Source organism: Chelonia mydas, chromosome 12 (assembly GCF_015237465.2).
Source record: "Chelonia mydas isolate rCheMyd1 chromosome 12, rCheMyd1.pri.v2, whole genome shotgun sequence".
Classification (NCBI taxonomy): Eukaryota; Metazoa; Chordata; order Testudines; family Cheloniidae; genus Chelonia; species Chelonia mydas.
Genome location: NC_051252.2, coordinates 23,665,173 through 23,690,297, shown reverse-complemented (window position 1 = coordinate 23,690,297; position 25,125 = coordinate 23,665,173). Strand labels below are relative to the sequence as shown.

At 40.6% G+C, this 25,125-nt stretch overlaps 1 long non-coding RNA gene across 1 annotated transcript; it reads right to left on the bottom strand.

Annotated features, from left to right (window-relative positions):
• Nucleotides 1-1,569: 1,569 nt before the first annotated feature.
• LOC122462530 lies at nucleotides 1,570-24,722 on the bottom strand. The gene is made up of 4 exons (XR_006285120.1): nucleotides 24,633-24,722; nucleotides 18,475-18,613; nucleotides 18,287-18,338; nucleotides 1,570-2,198 (listed from the first exon to the last, which is right to left on the bottom strand). It is a non-coding gene; the product is annotated as an uncharacterized LOC122462530 (long non-coding RNA).
• Nucleotides 24,723-25,125: the final 403 nt, after the last annotated feature.

Sequence of the window (25,125 nt, the reverse complement as noted above, 5' to 3'; positions counted from 1 at the left end):
GTGAAATGCATGAAAATCATATAAAACCAGAGTAGCTCATGCTTATTGACACCCACTTTATGTTTAAGTAACTAATGGATTATTACCAAACTGAGGGTTGAGCAGCTAAATGTATGAAGAAAGGCAGAGTCTGTTCCACAGAGTAAAGTGTGGGTATCAAGAGGAAGCAGAGAACATTGCTCTTTAACTGTAGTGTGGCTTACAATACACAATTAATTAATATTTGTTTTAATCTCCAACAAGATCAATGCATATTGCCTAGCTTGCATTACAGGTGGTCCATATCACCTCTGAAAGAACGGGGAAATGCAGATGCAATAGAGACCCCTTTACGGAATAAAGGTCTGATCCTAAAAGGCTGTAAATGGAGCATTTTGATAAAAGCAACATATCTGAAAAAATCAGACTGATACAAAAAACAACTTTCCACAGCCCTTAGGTGGATCAAAATCTAAATATTGAAATGAGAGGAAGCTGTGTCTGCCTGTGGGATCTGGTATTAAGTGCCTGGATTTCTTTTTAGTTTAATTCTCCTTTGTTTTATTTTTAAATTGTTTTGATTACGTAAGACTTTTTGGATTCTGGGAAAATAAAGGAATGTTGGGCAGAGGGAGGAGAGAGAACCAAGATTTTGTATTTCTTATATGTATATAGTGCTTCTGGTAGGGAGTACAGCTTGTATTCAGATGTGGGCTTGCCCTCACGGCAGTGAGTAGTACATCAAGATGATGAGCTTCTATGGGACAGGGACAGGAGATAGAAGAGAAGAGTTGGAGGAGAGAGGGGGGGAAAGGTGAGAAGATAGACGAGAGCAGAAAAGAAGTGAAACTGACAAAGGGGAGAAGAGAAAGGGAAGGATGAAGTAACTCAGAAGAGTGGGATGAAGACATAAAGAAACCCCATTCTTCCAAGAAACTCGTATCAGTTACAGCAAGGGCGGGCACTGCCTCACGAAGGGTTGGTTCAGGCATCAGTAAATGAGAGGAGTAGTAGGGAAGCCCGAATAATAAAAGGAGAAGGTAAAATCCTTGGTAAGGAAGTAGTGTTGGTAACGCACAAGGTGGTGCCACTATATTCAGGTGTTGAGACAAAAAAGAGAGTTAATTAGCTGCGGGCTGTGACAGGTAGAAATGTAATGCTGTACCACTAGAACTCCCCCTTCTTCAAGGAACACGTGAAAAACACGTGACTATCTAGTATGTATAGGCTATTCTTCTGACATGCTATGAAAACTTGCTCTTCATTAAGTGAAGGAAGAAAGTGAATCTGAAATTACAAAGTGTCTTCTCCTCAGCATCCGTAATGAAGAACGCTAAAGCGGAAAAAGCAGAAGAGCGCATGTATCAGAAACAATAGTTGCCATTGTATCAGTGGGTAATTCTAGGCCTTGATGGCATAACAGATGGGCAACAACACAAAAATAAGTGACTTCAGTCTGATAAAGACATAACTATCATGACTTCTCTTTTAGACACTATATCTCTTCAAGAAGTAATAAGAGGGCTTTTAGGCCTTTATCCCACATATTTTTCTAATGCTACCAACTAGTTCAGAGTTGGGTTCGGATGAGTATCTAGAGTTTCAAGACTTATGTGAACTATTTGAACTGCTAGAGCAGACATTATCTGAGCTTTTCTGAACTTCAGAAGAAGGTTGGTTAGAGTTTCAAACGATAGATAAACTCTGGCAGCCATTCTAGAGTCCTCAATTAGAGATCAAGGCCCGTTATGCAAGATATTATACAGACATGGAGGACAGATGCTCCCAGAGTTTAGTCATGCTTATGAGAAGATGTACCAGATGGATGGAACAAACAGATGGTTGTGGGTGGGGGGAAGGATGAGGGAACAACAATTACAGAGTATGGTCAGAAATTGGCTTGCTCAGCCTATTTTTCGTTTCAGGTAACTTTTTTTATTCACTCTCACTTTCATTTTTGTTGACTTTTACTCCACTGTTCAAGCTCTAGTTCCTAGATTAATGTCGTGTGTAATCCATGACTGTCACATCTTCTTCTGCCAGTATTGAAAGTGAAAAATAGGCCTGCAGCGTATCAGGCAGCACAAGGCACTGTAGTACAAAGAGACATCTCCAGACACTTGCCCTTCGCCAGTAGCAGAAATAAAAGGAGCAGCAGCTGAGGATGAGCAGTTGAAAAGAAAGGTGAGCAGCACCTGGAGAAGAAATGCAGCATTGTTCTGTAATAAAAAGAGACATCACATATTGACATTGAAAATATGCTGAATACTAGTGAGGACACAGACAGCAGCAGAGTATTAAAGAATAATGCTTTAAAGTACAAAACCCTGCACAACCATTAATTTTCCCATGGTGAGGTGGGGAAGGCTTGTCTCCATTTTATTATGGGGAAACTGAGGAATAGAGGAACTGTGACTTCACCACAGTCACAGAGAGTCAGTGGCAAAGCCTAATTTCAAATTCAGGAGCTCCTCTCATCCAGCCCCTTTTGTTCAATCAACTAGACAGGCTGCCTCTCATAGGGTCCCATCCAGTAAGATGCTGCATTCCTCCTGCAAGATGGTGAGGCCTTCAATTCCCACTGGCAGTCAGTAGGGCTGACAGGGCTCAGCATCTCATAGGATCAGGCCCCTAATCTCTATAAATATTGGCTTGTAGTTCTTTAAATGCCAGGGGATTTGGAAAGACTTTCTTTATCAGAAAAAGCATTGAGTAAAGTATTAACTTTACCGCTCTAGCGGAGACACCCCATTCACTCAGCTGTAACCTGGTTTATTAAAAGAGGTGGATAAATGTGTTCCTAGGAATGAACACACTCCGTCATATCTGTGAAGTGCTGGACTTCTCTTAGAATGGGCAATGTGAAAACCAGATTGATTTGCCTCTGCTGTTCCCTAGGATACCTGCAGGATGTATCTATTTGTCCTGATGACACTCCTACACACTAACTAATACCTGACTCCGCTGCATGCAAACAACGTTCTGTTCATGCATTCTGGACTCACACAGTGTCAGCACTAGGATATCTAAATTAGCTGCTGTCCATGGAATTGTTCTGAATTCAGAATGCTAGCGAGGGGCCTCAGATAGATTTTATCCACTCCTCCTCCGCTGCACAGAATGTGACTAAGTCATATTAGCCATTCTGTTTCCCAGGCAGCGCTTCCTACCTGTGGTTTGCTCAAACATGCATAGTAAAGGGAGCAAAGCAAAGTTGCCCATATAGAGCTTGTCTACATTAGCCAAAGAGTGAATTACTATGTAAAAACAAAACACACTGAAAAACCCCAGTGTACTATTAATAATACCTCTTATATAGCGCTTATCTGTCGATCTCAAAGTGCTTTAGTTCGACTTTGACTTAACTGAGAGTTTGTTTCCTCCGCGAGGGATCACCTTAACCAGCTAATTCAAGAAAATACTTCAATTTTCCCTGTCTACTCTAGCATTTTATGGCATGTTAGTTATCACATAAATAGCACTGCTTTTTTCCTGGTATACAGGTACCCGTCCATTACTGTATCCATAGGGTAAGTTATGGTGCTGTGGAAAGAGCCAATGTTGCTATAGGTAGAGTACTGCAAAAGTTATGGTGCAACCAGTATCAGCACAGGGCAAATGTCTTCAACATTTTCTAGCAAAACAAATTAGTTCAGTTGTGGATGGTGCATTCAGTTGCCTTAATTCATCTGGGAATGCTGGAATCTATAAAAACCAAGGATTAAATAAACCCAGGGGAAAGATTTTAAAGCTTATAAAACATACTTAAGCCTGTAAATGAATAATAAAGAAATCAAAGGAAAATCCAACAAAACTGATGAAAATTAAGAACGTCTCTAGCATTAGGTATTAACAGCAATACTTTAAAGGAACCCATCCTTGTTTCTTGAAGGGGAAGTATTAGCAGTAATTTATTAGACTCTATACCATGATAAAAGAAAGAGAAATGAAAGCATCTGAGCATTTCTGTTGTAGCCCTGACCTTCTGCTTTTTAAGAAACATTGTCCAGCTATAACATGTCTTAAATAGTTCAACTATTTTCTCAGATGTGATTTGAATTCAGTTAGAGAATAGGAGGAGTGAAACAAACTGCATAAGGCACAAACAGCCTTTGTATCAAAATGTGGGGCCAAAATTTCCTGTATAATTAACTGTCCATGGAAACCTCACGCTGGTACGTTACCTGGAGATCCCGAGTTATGAAAATGTGGCCATGAAAGTGAAGGGTCTCAAATTATGCCACTGAAGTGAATGCACCAAATTCATTCCAGGGGGGGCTCAATGGCAATGGATTTGCACCAGGGATGAATTTGGCCCAGTGGGTGTGGACCAAAATCTATTGCCACTGAAGTCACTGGAGTTTTGCAATTCATTTTGATAGGAGCAGACTCAGCTCCAGAGATATCTACTTCACTGCACATTAGCTTTGTAAAGTGGGTCTGAAATGGTGAAATAGTGTCTGGTCTTTCATTGCTGCATAATAGTGAGTTGGTTATTTGTTCCATCTGGCAAATACTTGGCTTAAAATTGAACGTGACTTATTTGCTGTTGTGAGTGCAGCTAGCTGGTCAGCAGCTAAAGCTTTTGCTGGAAAGGATTTTTGCTTTAGAATCACTCTGTGAGCCTGTGCAACCTGCTCTGGGGCTGAGATAGCGGCTTGCTGGCTGCTTCGGGAGCTCCTCTCTCCCTTCCAAAGACTTTGCCTAGGGCATGATAACTATTTTGTTTCCCTGTGTTTCTTGGAGGAGTATGAACTGCCAGGCTTGTGCCTTGTCAGTCCAGGCTGTGAACTGTGACAATTAAACCAAATTCCTTATTTGTGTAACTGCCTCAGTCCCTCCATCTACCTTGGGGTTCACTGACATGTGAACATCCCATGCAGACTCTGAGAGGATGAGCAATCTTGTAATGCACTTCCCATTAACAGTCCTACTTCAAGGATGTGCTGGGTGGATAGATGAGAGGTGTCTAAATGTCACAGGTAGAGTAAGCACGTCAGGTGCAATCATCCACACTGCCATGAGCAGATGCAATGATGGGATCAAAGGTCTCAATCTCAAGCAAATGGAAAAGAACAATAGATAATGACTAAAATAAAATGTCTTAGCCCCAAGCTAGTGTCTTTGTTCCTCTTTTTACTTTCCCCTGTTTTGGTTTGGTTTTTCACTTCTTCCATTTCCTTCTTTCACTCTCTCCTGGCTCATCCAAGGATATTTAATATTCTTATTTAATCTTGGTGGTTTTAAAAATAAGCCATTTAACTCCAAAGCTTTGTGTTGAATAAAGCCTGACCGATTTCCCTGCTGAAGTCATTGCGTTCTCCTCTGCATTGACACAGGTTGCAGACATGGTGTTCTTTGCTGGGAACTCAAAGCTTTGCAGTCTGGGAACTCAAAGCTTTGAATTAACTCTGCTGAAAATTTCTTTTATTCTGGCCTCTTTTGAAACCTTTAGGATTGCCATCTCTCCCAAAAGAACTATTAGCAGGCCCAGGGATGTCATTACACCATGGCATGGTTTCAAGATTTAAACTCTATAGGGCACAGACTCTGTCGTCCTATACTTTCATAAGGTATCTAGCTTGAGTATATCTGAAAGCTATTCCCATGCCAACTGGTTCTACCCTTCAGCTATTTTGCTGTAAATCTGTTCCAAAAATGAGAGCAAGGAATGGGGAAAGTATCATTTTCTACTCTCTTCACAGCAGAATGATTTTTTTTTCAAAATGTCAAAAAATAAATAACATTAAAAAATCATCACCTTGAGGCGGAAACTACGCCTTGAACATTTCAGACTGTATGGGGACTATTTCAGCTGAAAAGAAAGATTCAGAATGGAGGCAGTTGATTGTAACACTGGTTCCTGCTCCAGCTATATTGTTTGTGACTCTGCTGAAGCTGGTACCTGAACGGAACAAAAATAGTTGGGATAAGTGGCCATCATTGGGCAGCAGGAAAGGAGAAACTGCCTGAAGTTGTGTATCACAGCTGTCCAGAGTAGAACCAAGCCTGTGGAGTCTACAGGCTTCATGCAGAATGGAGTCTTCCAGTGCTGGTTGTACTGAATGCTCTTCAGAGAACAGGTTTTTCTCTCACAAGTGTGAGAGAAATGCAAATGTGGCAAAGGTACAATTGGTGTTTCTACACAAGGGTACAACTGCTGCTGCTGCTGCAATTGCAGGAGCCAAACCTTTGTGATGAAACAACAATTGCACAAACCCAGGGAAGAAGGTGATCTGGAAACACAAACCTGCATAATACTGCATTTCAAAATGACAAAAGGCTTTTGAAGCTGTCAAGAATAAGGTTTTGTCCGTCTCTCATCTTTCAACAGTGCAGGCAGGCAAAATGAGTGATGGCCAATGAGACAGGCACTTCAAATGGAGAGAGTGGAAAAGACATTGCAAATATTTTGTAATTGTTGTATGTAGTGCCACCAACATGCTGCATTTAGTTTACAGAACTCGTTTTTTAAAAAAAAACTATTTATTTAGGAGCTATTAAGAGGTTTACAATTCCTTGCCATGTAAACATCAGAAACAAAACAGTCATTACAACACTGAGCTTTTGTTTAAGGAGACATTATACAGTAAAATAGTCATCTGATCTTCCTATTTACCATACTATAAAGTGAGCTCCATTACAACACCCAGGATGCGGTGTTTCTAAGTGATTTTATTAAAGTGTGTGAATTCTCTGATTACACATAGACAAACCTGGTCTGTTAACTATCAAAAAAATTACTATTCAAAAAAATTGGACAGGTGTGCTCGGTTTTTTGCAGTTGAATGTACTTTGAATATTGAGTAAAAGGTAACCAAATATCTAAGCAGTTATTTGTCCCCTGTCCATTTGCAGGGTATGTATTTCATCTGTTAATTTTTTCATAACAACAACCTCTCATATGCTTTGAACCATTCCTCAATGGTTGGACTATTTTTTTTTCCAATAGGAGACTGTCAGACGCCAAGTAGCTACTAGCAGATGAGGGATTAATTCTTCATTTTCTTTTGTATGACCATTTCATCTAAGAAGCCCCAGGAGGATGACCAAACAATTGTTTGGTAATAAATATCCAACAGGCTGTGGTATTTCGTTATGGGTTAATCACATCGCAATACTTTCTAATGACTGGACATGTCCACCGTATATGCATAAAATCTCTTTCACAACAATTTCTCCATTTATCCCCATTCAGTCTCTCTCTATTTTTTAACCTCACTGGTGTGAGGTATCAATGAAACAGTAACTAAAAGAAAATTTATTTTATTGTGCTAAAGATTGAAGTTGCTGATCACCTTTTCGAGATCAAAACCCATTCCCCTGGAGTAATTGTGTGTATCTAGGTCCTTTCCCCATCATGTCATATATGGACACTTGTTATGAAAGTTGTCTGTAATGTTTGATATAAATGAGTGTGTATATATGTTTCCTAATTGACCAGATGCCAGTGCTTCTATTAAAGTTAGCTTTCTGTATAAAACAATGTTTCTGGTAAGCTGAGATACATAATACCTAACTTGAAACTACTGGGAGAGTGGGCCAGGTAAAGTTAGTTTTGATCCCGAAACAAGTTAGACAAGTTTCCTTACTGAATAGATGGCAAACCATATGTATTCCATGGGTCTCCCAAATTTTAAAGAATGCTCTCTGGTTCATAATTTGGGTTGCGGTCTGGATTATTTGCAATGGGTGTCACTGCTAAGGGAAACTTTTATAAAAAGAACTTTGAAAATTGAAGACAAACATAAATCAGTGCAACTTCATGTAATCTCCCTATTTTACAGATGGAGAAACTGAGGCACAGAAAACACAAGTGACTTGGAGTGTCACTGTCAGAGCTGGGAAGAAATTCCAGGAGCAGAGGTTCACAGTCCCCTGCAGTATCCACTGGACATCTCCCTTGTGCAGGTCTGCATGTCTGATACCTTTTGGAATCAGGTGGTGTTTTCAGTGTTGCATGTCAAGGAATTGTGTTGGGTATATCTGGAATGTTAAACACTTACTTTGAGTTGTAAGTAAAATTACAGCCTTTTGACCCAGTGCCAATAATTATGTGTTATTGGGATGCAGGTTTAGAGAAAGAATTCATGATAATTCTTAACAATGAGATTTGCCTGAATTTTAAAGCTGTCATTAAATTGTTTCGCCCTTTCTTTACTGGTATCTAATTTTTGCTCACTATATTTCCAATATATTTTACTTATAGTACATGTGGATGTCAAAAATAACAATTTCCCTTGCATTCCATGTCTGCTTAGAAACACTGACTTAAATACAACTGCTCAAGTTTTGGCATGTTTAATCTACCTTCTTCAATGAAGAAAAACTGCACTGCCAATGAAAAGAGGTAAATGCAATTGAGAAATAATCCCTGCAGCAGATCATATTGTTTGGTAACCTTTTCCACAAGTCTCCTGATAATATATTATATTAACAAAGCATACAAGCAAATATACAGTATTAATATTACTGTATTCAAGAAAGTTATGGCTATAGTTACTGAGGTTGATTGTGTGTACCCTGAATGACAGTTATCAAAATGCCCCAGTAAGAAACATTTCAGGCTAAACTAGTTGCAAATCATTCAGATAATGATCTCTCTCGCTTGCTCGCTCTCAACTTTTGTGTACCTCCTATCTTAGCAAAAGTGAAATGGTTCCTTGGGAAGTAGAATTCCAGCCCCCACCCACTCTTAAAGTACATACAAAGTACATACAAAGCAGCTCTATGGAATAACAGATAAGTTGTGAGCCTGATCAGAATGGATCAATATACCAGAAGGGTCAGCAATACCAAAGACTTCCCATGAAACTGAATGACTCTTAAATAAAAGTTACACCAGTGTTAGTCAGGAATGACTTCACTGAAGTCAATCGAGTCACGCCAGGTTTGCGTCAGTGTAACTCAGAGCCCCTAGGTTTTCTTACATGTTTGAACTGAAGGTGTATGTCTGTAATAGCTGATTGATTTAAGTCTGTCCCTTTCAGGACATCAAGGTGGGGGAAGAGGGGGGGCAGGTGACTCTTTTCATCTTTGTTTAGTTTTTAATAACTCTGGATTTTAGAACCTACACTTATTATTGAAGCAGGTGACAAAGGACCTACTGCAAAATCCCACTTTTATTGAAGCTGAAAAGGTCAGTTTTGTTGAACGTTTCCATGGTGAAAATAATAAATTGAACATATTCAGACTTCTCATGTTATTCAGATCTGCCAGTTGGGCTGACCAATGGAAAGATTTTTCTGGTAGTTATTTTAGTGGTATCTTGTTGTAGAGCTTTCTCCTGGATTTTTTGTTATCAAAGTCCAATTGTCCTGTTCATTAAGCAGGGTTATTTAGTCCTATTATTGCCACCGTATTGCCTAATGACGAGATGTTATCACCAGCACTGAGCAGCATTTCAGCTGGGTTGTGGAGAGGCAGAATCCAAGTAGATATATTCCTATTTTCTCACCAAGGGCCTGATCCTACTCCCAGTGAACTCAGTGGAAAGACTCCCAGTCAGGTTCACTACACAGGTGAGCAAAGCATTCACAGTTTGCCCCTACATTATTATTACTGGGCTTGTTTAAGACCTGAGCCATCTCCCACTGAAGTCAATGGGAGCTTTACATTAAGTTCAATGGGAGTTGGATGAGGCACTTAGTGGGATTGATTTCAGTGGGATTCTTCAGGTGAGTAATTGCTTACCCATGTGTATAAGAGCTTTATAATCTGCCCCGTAGTCTTTTACCATTTGAGTACTATTTGTGAATACCAGTAAGTAAACAGGCAGAGATCTTAGCATTCTATTGTCTGTGTACTACACCTTTAAATGGGAGGAGTCTCTCTCCTTGCCTTCTGGGATAGACCAGCAGAAAATTACTGCCTGTGTCCCAGCAAGGAGAGAGCAAGGAGGAATGGTGACTTGGAGGGCTGCCTCCAGGGACCACTTGTAAGAATGTTTCAGGACCACCAATCCAGCCCACAGATTACCTTATGAACCTAGCAAAGCAAACAGCCACTACTTGCTCTAGCAGACAAAAACCACTGCTAACCCTGAGTTCAAATCCAGGGAAGAGGTTTATACCCCAGTGATCAGCTGGCATGGAACAGGCCAATGAGTTGGCTGCATGTACACACACCAAAAGCTGTACGTAAACAAAGGCAAAGTTTAAGTCTCAGTACAATCTTTTTATACTCAAGATAACACCCTACTTTTATCAAACGCCCTCCTCTCCTTCCTTATATAATAATTAATAACATGTATGACCAAATATGATATTTTGCATTACACACTAGATTAATTTATATTACATGTTTATTTACTTATGCGCAATAACAATTGACAGCGACTTTGGGGACTCTCCTTGTTTATCCTGATTATATCTGGCAGGTTACAGTAACCTCGTCCTTGAGCTGTACCCAGATCAGGGTACTGAATAACAGAATATCTAATAAGCCAAAAAGGCTTTATTTACACTCCTTCCGAGAAAGGTCATTTAAAAATCTTATTAACCACATTAAACACTAGGCCAAAGATTATATTGCTTATGCAGTTGCTTATATATTACTCGCAAATATGCAATATATATATACACATCCATTAAATATATGAAGACCCTTACCATTCTAAATGAGGTAAGTTCACCTAATCACAGTTTCACTTCCTTACACCACTTCTTGGGTGGAGCAGCTTACCCACCATGCCTTGTCCAGGACTGTCACATCTAAAGGCACAATCTACCTCTATTGTGTTTTAAAACATGTTGTTTTATATTTCATACTTTCTCTATTTCTTTTCCTCTTTCATTATTACTACATGCCAGAGACATGAAAATAGGGTCTTCCTTTCCTAACAGTCTGTCTGCTTCTGCCACCCATTTCATTTTTAATTGCTCTTCCTTTGCATATTCTTGATATCCTCCTACAGCTCTCTCTCTTGATTACAATGTACTGTGGTGTCTAATACAGGGTTTCTTGGTGTCCTTAATATAAAGCACTATGATTGCAAAAATTTTTACAAGCTCATCAAGGGTGCCTGTTATAACCTTCCCTTTGCTAACTTGTACACTTTGTAGGGTTGTGTCTATATTTAAATTATTTAATATATACAGAAAAAATCTCATTGCCAGTAATGGGGAGAAAGCTCTGTTTCACAGTCAGAATATAATCTGGCCCTATATTTGATGGCAGTGAGGCCAGAGTGATGATATCAGTGAAATATTATCAAAACCCTGAACAGCTTTTACAGAATTTTAACTAATAGGATTGAAGTATACAAATTAATCACATGGTTAGCTATTATATCATGTCACAATCCCACCTCACATCTCAGCTCCATAAATTACATTTAATAAATATCAACAGTGTTTTTTCCCTACATTTCACTACCAGAATCTTGCAAACAGGAGACACACAAGAGAGAGTGTTAGTGAAGTCAATGGGAGTTTCCCTGAATAGTGAGGGAAGATCAGATTCTAAATGATTTGATTTTAAAACAGGTGTGTGTTCACTTTTTGGAATAATCTTTGAATATATAAACTAATGCATAGAAAATGGTCTACGACTGTTTGCCCACACACGGCAGGATTTTGGTGACGTAATGAACACTTCATTCTTCTGGCTAATATGCTGTCATCAAAGCTGCTGTCCATACTGTGTCTGTAGACTACACAACAGGCAATTGTGAATTATAGACCTATGCTGTAATTCCATCAAGAGGTGGTAACACCATAAGCAGGAGGCTCAACCTTTCAGCATTTTGTATAGTCATCAGGACCTTGAGGCTGAAATTCTGTCATATTAATTCAAAATCTGCCTGTTTTTAAATTTATATTCTTGGATCTGTGCCCTTTATGTCATGCTACCCACTCTGTTCTCACTACTGCTGCCTCCTCTCCAGCACTCACTGCTGCTCACCCCCGAGTGACCTTCCCTACCTCTCTAGAGGCTTTTCTCTAACCATCACAAGAGCACAAGTGGTAGATGCAGGGAATTGCTGAATCTCACATTTCACCTGCAAGATGCAACCACATGTGAACTAAGGGTACTGGGTTTTTGTTTTTTTTTATGCACAGTAGGTTGTACTGTGTTTAACATTGTAATCCTTATGCCTTTTATATCTTCCAGTTCTCCTATATCCTTATACCTGACAATTTCCCTGTGTGTGAAGGATATGGCAGAGTATAGTTAAAAAGCAATAATATAATACTCCTCCCCCGTCTACCTCCCCCCGACAACCCAATCTTGCAGTTCATTCTGAGCCCTTCCTCAGTCAAGTTTTGCTTGCATTTTATGTGCATCTTTAAAAAAATCAAATCAAATAGCTTTTAGCTATTATTGCTGACTTCAGAGGTATTTTTTCAGTCTACATAGCTGAAAGTAGTTTCATTTTGCATCCAATGAAATGTGAATTGACAACTGAAGAACTATATGACAGCTAGATTTCAAATTACTCACCACAAGTTTGAGTTTATACAAATATGAAAACACACACACCTCAAGCACAGCTGTGTATTACTCTGTGTAGAATAGTTTTGTTAAAAGCAAACAATTTTCATTTTTTTTAAATAGAAAAGAATCCACAAGTTGGAAAAGACATTATTTTGCCATTTTCCAATGACATAAGAACCAAGCCAATGTAAATGCAACAAGTTTAAATGAACAGGTAAACTAATTTGAAAAGATCGACTGCAGTTTTAGATCAAATTAAGATAAAGTCCCAGTAAGTAGAGGGTTTAGACATGGTTCCTAAAGATTATGGAGACCTGTACACAACATACATGATATGAAATTAGATTCCTGCTCTCTTCTCCTGCAACATAAGCCCAAACTAAACTGCCAGAATATTACTGTGCTGTATGTTACAATGTGAACAGGAAAGGACATGATCTATAGGGAGCAACTATATAGAGAGAAAAATCGAAATGTATTGATTATTATTTACATTATCGTGGCACCTGGAGGTCCTGTTGTGCTAGGTACTATACAATCACATAAGAAGAGATAGTTTCTGCCCTGATGATCTTACAATCAAAATAGACAACACAGAGAAAGGGTAGGAGAAAGGGAGTATTACCAGCCCCATTCAGTGGATCTGGAAGTGCAAAAGAGAAAGATTAAGTGACTTGCTCAAGGTTGTACAGGAAGTCTGTGGCAGAGATGGGAATTGACTGCACGTTCACTGAGTCCTAGTACAGTGCCTTACCTGGAAATTCATCATTCCTCTTCCTAATAATATAATATTTCAAATGAGATAGTGTGTGTGTTTGGATTATTTAACAGCATCATCTGCATGAAGGACCCAATCCTGCCAGCTACTGAGCACCTCCAGTAATGACAATGAGAGCTGATGATGCTCAGTTCCTACCAGGATTAGGTCCTTGGTGCAGCTGATGCTATTGATAGATTACCGTTTATAGCTTTGTATTTCTTTCTGTGGGTTTTTTGTAACCTCTTCCCCCTCCCGACCCAGTTCTCCTTCCCACTCTGAGAAAACGTAATGTACAGCTCCATGTAAATATCAAACATTAAGTAATTACTGGGTTATTTCATCTGAAGTGCTAATAATGCATCATATCTGAGAACCACAGGTTCAAATGTCGGTATGCTGTATTAGCCATTCTGATACCATTCTGACTGGAAGGTGAACTCGCCCCATTACAGCTATATCGCTGAATTATTGCTCACTCACCCCAGGAAACAGAGGGGTGTCCCTGAGGTTAACATGGTTAGTAAAGCAATTTGAGGAAGCTGGGCTTATATCTGTTTACAGCGAACCGATGATATTTGAACAGCGGATTTCAATCTCCTGGTCTATTCTGTAGACTCTTACATCCCTGTCTTTCTTCTCTAATCACTGCAAATGTTCTGCTGAAACAAGAAATGGTAGTTCTGAGAATTTGGTACATACCAAATTCCTAAGGCAAACCATGTAGGAGGACAGATGTCAGTGTGGTGCTTTTGAGCAGGGAAGATGTGTGCAGATCCATAGATGGATGACATTACTGCCATTGTTTGGAGTGGTGACAAACTGTTATAACTATTACAGAGTGAGTCAGTAAAATTAAGACCCCTGAATTCTTTTGGCTCCCCTTCTCCCCTCACAGAAGGCTAAAGGCCTGATGAGGGTAGTGCGCATAGCCCTGAGGAAGGGGTGGGGCACCACCCATCATGCTTGGGAGTGGGGAAGGTCTAGGAGGAATTGTGCCTTTCAGGTCCCTGGCATGAGGTGGGTGCACAACCTGCCCCCCTCCTTTGGACAGCGTGGGATGGCCCCACAGGTCAACTCCATGGACCAGAAAGGAAGGAGAGGGAGGCCGTCGTCCTCTCACTTCTATATCCCCGTTGGGGTGCTTGGTGCCTTGGGGAAATAGGAGGGGACAAGCATAGGCACTATTTTTGTTTCTGGCCCTAGCCCAGGGGCTGTCACGAGGAGGACAGGAGCGGGCAAACTTTTATGCTTTCCTCCCTAGCTTGCTACAGGACCAGACACAACCTGGCTTTATGGCTAGCGATGACTTGCAGTGAAAGCCTTGGTCCGAATGCCCTGAGTTCCCGCACTCCTGAACTGCTCTGAATGTCAGCTTTGCAGTTCAGGCCCTTAGTAACATAACAATAGCCAGTAATATAATAGCCATAATAATCAGGCAGCCCTACAATATCTCATGAACACTTATCATTGACTGAGATGAAAACGGTGGGTTTTTTGGGGCACATAATATATCCATATGCATGTGATTAACACTGACATAAAATGTGTCTGTCACCAGCTGAGAAGTTAGTACATTGGCCTGGTTCCACTCATGCTGCATACAGTATATTTGAAGGTGTTAAATTTTTTAATAAGTGCTGTAGGCAGATTGGCAGGCCACAGTGGGGGAAGACTGTGCTGCCCGTGTTATACCTGTTCAGTGGATAACCAGAAAGTCATTCTGCAGAGCTGTCAATCCTGCCCCTTCAACCAGTACTAAAGTCACTGAAAAAATTATCAAGACACAAAATAAAGGTACAAATATGTTTTCCCTTGTCAGACTAGGGAATTCAAGATGGCATCATGTACTGGGAAAGGCCATTTCTACAATTTATACGCTGTTTCACATACCCACGAAGAAATAATCTTCTTCATTTCTAATATTCTGCTTATTTGGTAAAATATTAAAATCAACAAGATGTGGTTTCTATTTAGGTAGTTTCACAGTGTCTCCTAGGCAATATGTCAGTCTCTGGTCTTTGCAAATTACTATGCTCTATACTAATTTTTTCTTCTTTAATAGGGTTAGTTTTGAATAGAAACATCATTTTCAGTCAGAAATGGCTCCTTTATAATTCTTAAAGGCATGCTCAGCATTGTGGAGCCAGTGCTCTCAACTGTTGTTGGAAAAAGGTAAGACTGGCATAATGGACACAGGTTTGGATGGCAGCTCTAGAATTTTTTTTCTTGCAGTGATAAATGAGTCTATACTGATGGATTTTTTGCTGGCCTTTTTCTGGCATTTGGCTCACAGCTGAGCTAGTTGTCATAGCAGTAATGGGACTGCGTGCGATCCTGATAAGGGGTCAGTTTACTGACAGATATCGTGCCCTTTCCTTTTTTCCATTGAATGTGAAAAATGTGCTGCTTATTTTTCAGAGAGACCCAATCCTCAAAATGCAGATTCAGATTTCAGTCCTGTCAACATTTGGGTGTTTAGATGTGGGGTTTAGATATGGCTCATGATAGAAAGAGCCATGTATCATTAAATGGATCTGGGTTTAAACTCTGAGCCTCTTTTAAAATTTGGTGTTTTGGTTCAAGCTCATATTTCATTTCTATAGATCCAAGAGTAAAACCCTTTAGTAATTCATCTTAAGGTCTGTGGGTTTAAAAAAAAAACACAATGAAGAAGACTCTCATTTTCAGGTTTGTTCGATCTAGAAACAGCATTAGAAACCATGATCACTGACTTCTCTCTCCCCATATGCTCCTATTTCAGAAACAATATTTGTATTTAATATACATATATTACTAAACCAGACTGAATTGAGATGTGATTTAGAGGGCTTTTTCTTCAACAGTTTTGTCCTGCGTGGAATGGATGGTCCAGAGGATTGGGAGATGAGTAGTGGGATATGGCTGCTTATCTCTGTTACTCGGATGAATTTATCCCAGGTTGCTAGTGCCCAAGTGTCATTCCCATTTGACTTATGTGCATTAATTTGGTGGACATAGTCTGGTTCTTTGTGGACAAGTCAAGGTTAACACTACTTGGCAGCCTATAGAGGCCCACAGAGTGTAAGCTACTTTCTTTCCCTAAGGGTACAGCTACCTTTGAGCTGGGAAGTGTGATTCCCAGTTCTTTTAGACATATCCACGCTACCGTTGCCTGAGGCAGTGCACTACCACTAATAGTGTAACCGCGGTCGCACAGGCAGCGGCCCAGACTCCTAGATACCTAGGCAGGAGGCTAGCCCCAACTGGTGCCTGGGCTACTCTGCTTACGCTGCTATTTTTACCATGCTAGCTTGAGCAGAGATAGCACAGACACATCTGTGCAAGCTGGTCAAATGCAGACATACCCTAAGGTCAGGGTAAGGCACATTGGCAGTGTGAGGCATAGAAGGGATTGGGGCAGCCACTGCCTGTGAGCGGCTTGTTTTGCAAACACACAAAAAGATTCCAGAACCCAACAGTCATCAAGCCTGTGCTTTTCTTGAGCTTTACAATTCAATACATTTTAAAAAGCCATGATCACGATTTCCTCACACTGCTCTCTCTCACTGATAGATATAAAAAAAATATCTTGAGCATGCTTAGTAGATACAGTTGAAAGTCTCTATTCTTGGGGAGCTCATAAGTAACTCATATATTGCCTTGGAAAACGCAGGTTTTCCCTACTGAAAATTTTGACTCATCATCGAAAGATCAAGAACCCCACATCTGAAAATATTGAGATGACAACTGCTGAAAACCAAAATGTTTTCTGGTGAAAAATCAAAACTTTTCAAGGCAAGCAGATACCTTCACACACTTTTCGTCTGTCAAAAACACAATTAACCCAGCAGCAAAGATTAGATGGAAAATTTTGGAGCCGCCCTCATAAATCCTAGTAGAACGTTCAGCAGCACTCACATTCCAGTAGAATAAAACCGGATTCCTCCAGGGGAGGGTGACCCAGCCATGGCTCTTTTAATTAATTGTAACCAGGAGCATCAATTTGTGATCCTTTGGCTAAACTCTGTAATCAATAGGCTTAGATATCAATAGTACTGTGAAGGAGACCTCAAGCAGATAGACCCGTCCTTGTCTTTTGTAGAAAGAATTAAATCCTTATTTATTAGATTACCCTAAAATATCCTGTCAGGGCCCAGTCCTATCATCTTTATTTAGACTTTACTGGGAGTTTTAACTAAGGACCTTAAGAGCATAAGAACGGCCATATTGGGTCAGACCAAAGGTCTGTTTAGCCCAGTATCCTGTCTTCTGACAGTGGCCAATGCCAGCAGCCCCATAGGGAATGAACAGAAAAGGTAATCATCAAGTGATCCATCCCCTATCACCCATTCCCAGCTTCTGGCAAACAAAGGCTAGGGACAAAATCCCAGCCCATCCCAGCTAATAGCCATGGAACTGAGCCTTGGAATTGAGCAATTCATTGGTGCAACAATAGTAGGCTGTGAACATTAAAGTGTATTACGGTGCTATAGCTGGTTTGTATGTTGCAGGTTTATAAACCCTATGGAGATCAGATGGTGTATTTTTACTACTGAGTGCAATTTCATAAAAATCTATTTAGTATTCTGGCACTTTGCTAGATAAAAATCCAAAAATGCTTAGGGGCAAATTTTCAGCTTGGTGCATAGGGACTTATAACACATAATAACTAGAGTTGGGTTTGTAACTCACTGCATTGGAAATTTACTCCTTAATATCTTGAGATTATAATGAAAAGATAATTTTCTACATAAGCTTCTGGTTCTCTGCTTCTTTAGATCTCACCTATAGAAATAAGAGAGTGATAACAAAGTTTGTAATGCAGAAGGAAGGGAAACAAATACATTGTTGAATTAATCAAGGGCTGTTGAAATAGTATGCTCAAGTAAGACTTTTACTGGCTGCCAGTATGACCATATTTGGGAAATAAAATGGTAATTGAATCTAATGTTTGTGCTGAAAGCTGAATGCATTTCAGATGAGTGAGTTAAAACTATGTAATGTAGAGCAGTGGTAGCTGCTCCATAATTAAGGTTGACGTTAGCTTCCTATTATAACTCTAGCTTTCAACACACCCACAACCATCTCCCTCGCCCCACACCACCAAAAAAAAAAAAAAATCCAGATCACCTGAAATGTCACAGGCAGCATCTCATCACAAAGTATAATTTTTCTGGGGAATCTGAAATCGAATCCAAAAAGGAGGTTTAAAATGACAGGACCAGATTTTCCAGTCTGACCAAGCTGTGCTCAGCAGACCAATGATATGGGGAGCAAAAGGTGACTTTTGACCACCTTTGTGGTCAATTTGTTCTCACCTGTTTCAGTACTGGGCCGGTCTCTTGGTGTAGATCAAAACAATCTGAAGACTGCTATAAGCTGCACCAATTAATAGTGGCCAACAGCATAGCTAGCACAAAGAAGCAGTGGGGACACCAGTGAATTGGGCCCCAGAGTCTGATGGATAAAAATAAAGATACAGAAAAGGTGTGATATAAAGCAATGGTGAGAGAAAGAGACAAAATTCGGTGATATCAAGGTTGAGAGGAATTCAATTCTGGATCTGTGTCCAAAATCGTGTTAATTAGAGCTGACTGGAAATTCAAATATACTTTATGGATTTGGACATTGACTGAGACATGGATAATTTAAGATGATAGTTGTCCCTGTGTTGTAGCTTTCTTTGTTAATTTTTACTTTCTAACTGCTCCTTGTAGTGCAGATAAAGGTGTTGGTGAGCTGCAGTTATTATTTACTATAAATTGAAATAGTCTCAGATTTCCATGAGTTCTTATATTTTTTTTAACTTTTTCTCCTGGTCCTTAAACATTACTAATTATGTTTATAGTTGTAATTATACAGAAGCTTCCTAAACACTTAAGGTATTTCTGGAGCTATCCTAACCTGCCCAAATACCTACATAAATATACAAAATATTCACCACCATTACACTAAAATATAAAGAAAACAGAAGCAAAAACTACCTTTATTTGATCACCATAAAGGCAACAGAGGAAGAATGAGGACCACATTCAAAAAGATCTAGTTTTAAAACTAAACGCCATGTAAGAGTGCTTGGATAATATAATGCCAACATCAGAATCCTTACCATGCTTATGATGGAATGGAAGGTTTAGAAAGAATGGGACAACCCTAGGTCTAGAAGATTCAGCGGGGGGTAGAGCAAGATGTTACAAGTAGAACAGTGTAAAGTGCATGTTTCACTTCACAGGGGCCAGTGCTAACATTTTCTATGGTGGGCTTACACATCACTGGCTAAGAGTTTCAGGTTTGAACAAACATAAAAACTAAAAAGGAAACTGTCATTTGATTTTGAGACAGAACTGAATTCCATGTGACTTTAACACACCATTATAGATTGGGTCAGGTTCACTTAAGGTGACCAGATGTCCCGATTTTATTGGGACAGTCCCGATATTTGGGGCTTTGTCTTATATAGGTGCCTATTGCCCCCACCCCGTCATGATTTTTCACGCTTGCTGTCTGGTCACCCTAGGTTCACTCAACTGGTTCATGGTAGATAATCACTTGAAAACATTTGTCTGAGTTTAGAGTTTGTAACAAAACCTGCAACCAGGCCAGTTTCATGTGGTTTTGTGTTCCATTGGGAACCTTTCCTCAAAGTGAGATAATTTCTCTTGATACAAATTCCTCACTTTACAGGAATCAAATCACTGTTGGGAATGAGAAGAACATAGGAGTTTTTAAAGGGTGAATATTGGCAGCATGGCTGTAACCAACAATGAGCCAGAGTGGTGCTGCAGCTGGCTTCACTGGGCTTACACCAGGGACGAATCTGGCTCATTGTGTTTGCAATATGTTTAGTACATATCAGTAATTTTGATTGTTTAGAAGAATCTGAGGGGTTCTGTGATTTATTAAAGGGCTCTTGCTTCTTAAGACCCTGATCCAAAGCTGATTTAAATTAAGGCTCCTACTGACTTCAGTGGACTATGGAATATAGACCCTGTGTGCTTAATGCAAAAGTTTAAAGTGGGCTGGGCTTCCCAGGACTGCAAACCCAAACAAGCAAAGCCAGACAGTTGAGGTGAGTTTGAACTAGATAGGTCACTGGCATGAGGGAATTTTAAGTGCATTTAAACAAGCTGTCTGATCCTAAAATTTGATTAGGAATTAATAAAATTCTACTGCTGGGCAATGAAAAACTTCTCTGAGACCACTTTAAGCCCTGCCTAAGGCACTCAGTGAATATTCAATGTGATGACCTCTAATAATATTGCAATCACTTAAACTTACCAGGCATGTAATGTTCATTTTCTTCATTCTGCAGACAGGACATTCTTTTTTTTTTTTTTTTTCCTGTTTGATTGTCATGCCTTGAAGTTGACTACTCGGTTGTTAACACTTACTGATCATTGCATGCTGATCTCCATCTTGCTGTTCTCATTGGATGGATGATTTCTTGTCTCGGGTAGCCATATAAGCACCTGATCACTGCTTTTAGATTATATCTCAGAATTGCTTCTTTGCCCCTGTTCATGTTGTCTAAATTAACTGACCCTGATTTGTCTCAATCTGTAAAGCAAGGAATGGTGGAATTCCTGAAGAGAGAGATGTTTCAGTGACCACAAAAGGATGTTAGGGTAGGGGGATCTCTATCTCCTCAGCAGTCCAGCAGATGTAGGGTTTTCACGAATACATTCTGACCTGTGACAAGCGGATCTGAAAGCTGTCTGTTGTGGATTGGTTGCTGTGGCATGATTGGGTTGGAGCATAAAGGAAGGATGATCTTGTGGTTTGAACACTGGGCTAGATCATTTGTGATGTTACATGTTTTGAGGCAGAATTCCCTTCACTTTAACACACAGTTTTAGATTGGCTCAGGTTCATTCAACCAGTTCATGGTAGATGATCACTTGAGAACGTTTGTCTGAGTTTAGAGTTTGTAGAAAAACCTACAACCAGGCAAGTTTCATGTGGCTTTGTTTTTCATAGGGAACACTCTTCAAAGCAGCACACAGATATTGCATCTGAATTCCATTCCCAGCATTGCCATGGATGCCCTTGGAGACCCCTGGCAAATCACCAAGGGCTTGAATTATCAGAGATTCTGAGCCCCCAGAATTCCATCTGCTGTCATTAAGAGCTGCAAGCACTCAGCACTTCTGAAAATCAGGCCTTTAACTTCTGTGCCTCCTCTGTAAAATGGGGATACTAATCCTTCCTGCCTCACGAGAAGGTTGTGAGGCTCAATTCATGGAAGTTTGTTCCTTTGGTCACACGTGTTAGACAAGGGCAAATCATTCTGACAGAAGGGGCAAGGGGAAGGTGCACACGTTCTCCCCTACTAGGAGCAGATCTTCCTGCCTTCCCCAACATGTATCTCTGGGCAGGATACAGAGTTGATAGTTAATTTGTTTCATTGCAGACACCTTGGCATACCCTGTGTTTGACAGAGTAACAAGGAGAGGGAATTTCTATACCATGGTAAACAGGTCAGTCCACTGGGGCCCTTTCCCTTCTTCTCCATCATCAGCTGGGGGTTGCTAAGGGACATGCAGTATCTTTACCACAAGGGCTGTGTATTTTTGCTGGTTTTATGGGAGTGGCTTGTTGGCAACAACATTTTTGACCCTGGTGTATTTTTGTCAAGATGCAGTTGGTGATGTCCCTGAGGGTGTTGGTAAAGCCGGTCACAAAGTTGCAGCCAGTGGCCTTAAACCAGAGACAGGTGGAATGTGTGGGGCAGATCATGCACCCTGCTCCGGAAGGGCAAAGAACCTATAAAGGTCACAGATCTGGCTCCCTGAGGATTCTCCCTTTCATGAGATAATCCTTGAGTGGCACAGAGCAGCCATACAGCTCCTCTGCCACCCACCCTGCCTGCCTGCCCAGAACATGCAGAAATCCACTAAATGGTAGTTTGGAACAGCTCCAGGATCAGGTGAGAACAAAACTGACTGGAAGCCTCTTTTCCCCCTGTCCCAGTCCTGTGCTGCGCCCAGCTTGGATTTAGTAGATGATCAAGATGTTTACTTCAACCATACAGGAGGAGGCACTTGGCAACTGGTAAATATCACAAACGATCTAGCCCTGATAGGTACTCATTCTATTGCATTTGATCTTATGCTGATGCACAGAGGAGTCTAGGGACAGCAGCTGAGAGGAAACTGCAGACAATGAAAGACCTCTGGCCTAACCGTTCATTTTGATATATGGAAGAATCATGTTAATTTATATAAAGTGGCTTTGGCTAAGGCTGCTTCTACTTAAATTTGATTTTGAAAAGGAGAAATTATTCTGCCTCCTTACTCCAAACTTAATAATGCTCTTTTGTATCCTTCTGTTGGGTCACTCACTGTATCTGAAGCATCCTGTGCTGTTATGTTGCAGATAAAATAGAAGATATTACAGCCTGCTATTTCTCCAGATTGGCTCCTTATTCAGCACTGACTCCTCTTACACCTGTCAGTCCACGTCACTCTGGTAATTCAGTTTCCATGGGTTCAGGCAGCTTGCAGTGTGCTTTCTCTTGAGGATTTAAATGAGATAATCTTGAAGGTTTTGTCATCCACTCCTAATTTCGATCCTTGGCCTCCCACAATTGTGGCAGGCCATTTCCTTTAGTATCTAAGTCATTCTGATTAATCTTTCTGTCAGCAAATCTGCCAGGCTAACCTCCCACCATCCTGTTATTGAAATTAAGTTCACCAGAGGGCATCTTTGCTAATTACTGCCCTATCTCCAGCCTCCTGCAGTTACCTAAGATGGTTAAGAAAGTACTGTAGGGAGAGTCCAATCTGAGGTATGTTTGAACCATCCTCAGATTTATAATAAATTTCCATCAGGATTCCTTTTATACCACCAATCCTGCAATGATCACTTGGTCCTTAATGATTCTCATTCACTCTAGTTTTTGACATCTTAGCTTGGTCTGTGCTCTGGAATTGCTTTGACTTGGTTTGTTTCCTATTTTAGGCAGCATACTCAATTTGCATTCATCATAGAGCTCCAATGATATTCACCATACAGCAATGCCTTTCTTTATGGGATAACCCAGGGCTCAATACTAGGCCAGATTCTGGTTTTGATTTATATGTTGCCATGAGCAGGCAGTAGGTAAACAGAATTTGCCCCACACAATGTGTTCCTCTCCAGGGGAGGGTTTGCCTAGAGCAGCCACATATTTCTTAGTAGGACCCAAAGGCTTTCTAGCAGCCTGATGGAGTTCTCCATGGAATCCACTATAAACTCCCTGCCTTAGGAACTGTATTCCCTTCCTCTGTACTCCAGGTCTTTCTGGACTTCCCAGTCCTTTTGTCCCTTTGCTCAGGATCTTTCCCCAAATCTCACTCTTTTTTTTCCCCCCCAGTGCCTCTCTGCTACTACTCTGGATGCATGTTATAAAGCCTGTTAGCTCCCTGACTCCCACTAAAACATTGATAATGAGCTCTGCACATTCCTCCGTCAAACAGATCTTAGCTGGGACTTTGCTTTGATATAACTTTCCTACCTGAAATTCGTTCTCTATTACTTCTACCACTCTTGTAATCTCAACCATTCCGTAATGAGATTTAGCTCAGGAAATCTACCCTTGTGGATCCAAGTCAGGCTTTTACTTTAATTTAGGCTAATTAAGTTAAGACATTGAGCATAAGGACTGCAAACGCTTTGGAACAGCAAAGATCCAACTCCTAAACCTTGTACATGAGAAGAAAAGGCGGTCCATAAATTCTGTAACACATTAGTGGGTGGGTGGGTCCTTAATTATGCATGTTTGTGTCAGTATTACAAAGTGTTGCAAGGGAGGGGATGAGTCCTGAAAATCACCAAACTGTATGTTACATAATTCATGGACAGCCCCAGAGGAGAATCCACTGAGCGAGAGAGCACTGATGGTTCTCAGGCACAGGTAAAGGATCAAGAAGGAAATCCTTTCTACAGTTAACAGTCTCTAAAAGCACAGATTTATGTAACACCTGTTAGTGCTTGAATTGGGAGGATGCTATATTCCCCCCTTCTTTGGGTAAAAGATGGGGAGGACTTGAGGATCAGGGAGAAATTGCATATGGGCACCGTGTTGTTCTCCAAGTTGAACGCTAAAGGATCCATCATAAAGCCTTTGACAAATTGCAACATACACTTTATGTAAGCACACAACACCACTATGTACTGTCTTCCACACACAAACCAGACACAAACACACAGAGTCAGGTCTAACATGTCTGTTCTAATGGCAGATCTCCACAAGCCTTCACTCTCTTAATAGCTTGTGCACTACTATTTGATAGTACTGGGGTCCCCAGGTTACTGGTGTATGGTATGTGGCAAATTGCCACCCTCTACTCTGGGTCCCAGCCCAGGGGCCCTAGGGATAGTGGTAAACCACTTGAACTTGTGCTTCCTTCCCCTGGGCTACTTCCCTCTCCTGCTCTTCAGCTTGTGGGGCTTCCTGCCCTCTCTCTCTCTCTGCACAAGCTGGGTATCTCTTTACCTAGGGTCTTGGTTTTCTAGCCCGCCATGGCACTTCTCCAAACTCTCCTCTACTTCAACTCCTCCAAACTGCTCTCTGCTCCAACTCCTTGTCCTGGCTGATTGAAGCAGGGGGTATTTATCAGGTGACTAGCTTCAAGTGCTCTAATTGGCTTCAGGTGCTTTTAATTAATCTATAGAAATCTTTCTTCCCTCTACAGCAAATAAGGCTTCTCCTCATCCTGGGACTTACCTATCTCTCCTATATGACTCTCCTGCTGCCTTCTGGCCATGCTGTATCATAGGTAGCATGAAAAAAACGCACTATTATATACTACACCAGATATACACTGTAATACACTACTAGGGTGTGATTCTCACTTACACTAAGGCCCCTTTATATTGTCTGGTGGTAAAAAAGGGACTTAAAGAGAGAATAAATGTAATTTACGTCTTCTTTAAGGTAGCTTAGAAAGGAGACTTAAGAGAGACTGATGAATAGGATAGAAAAGGTA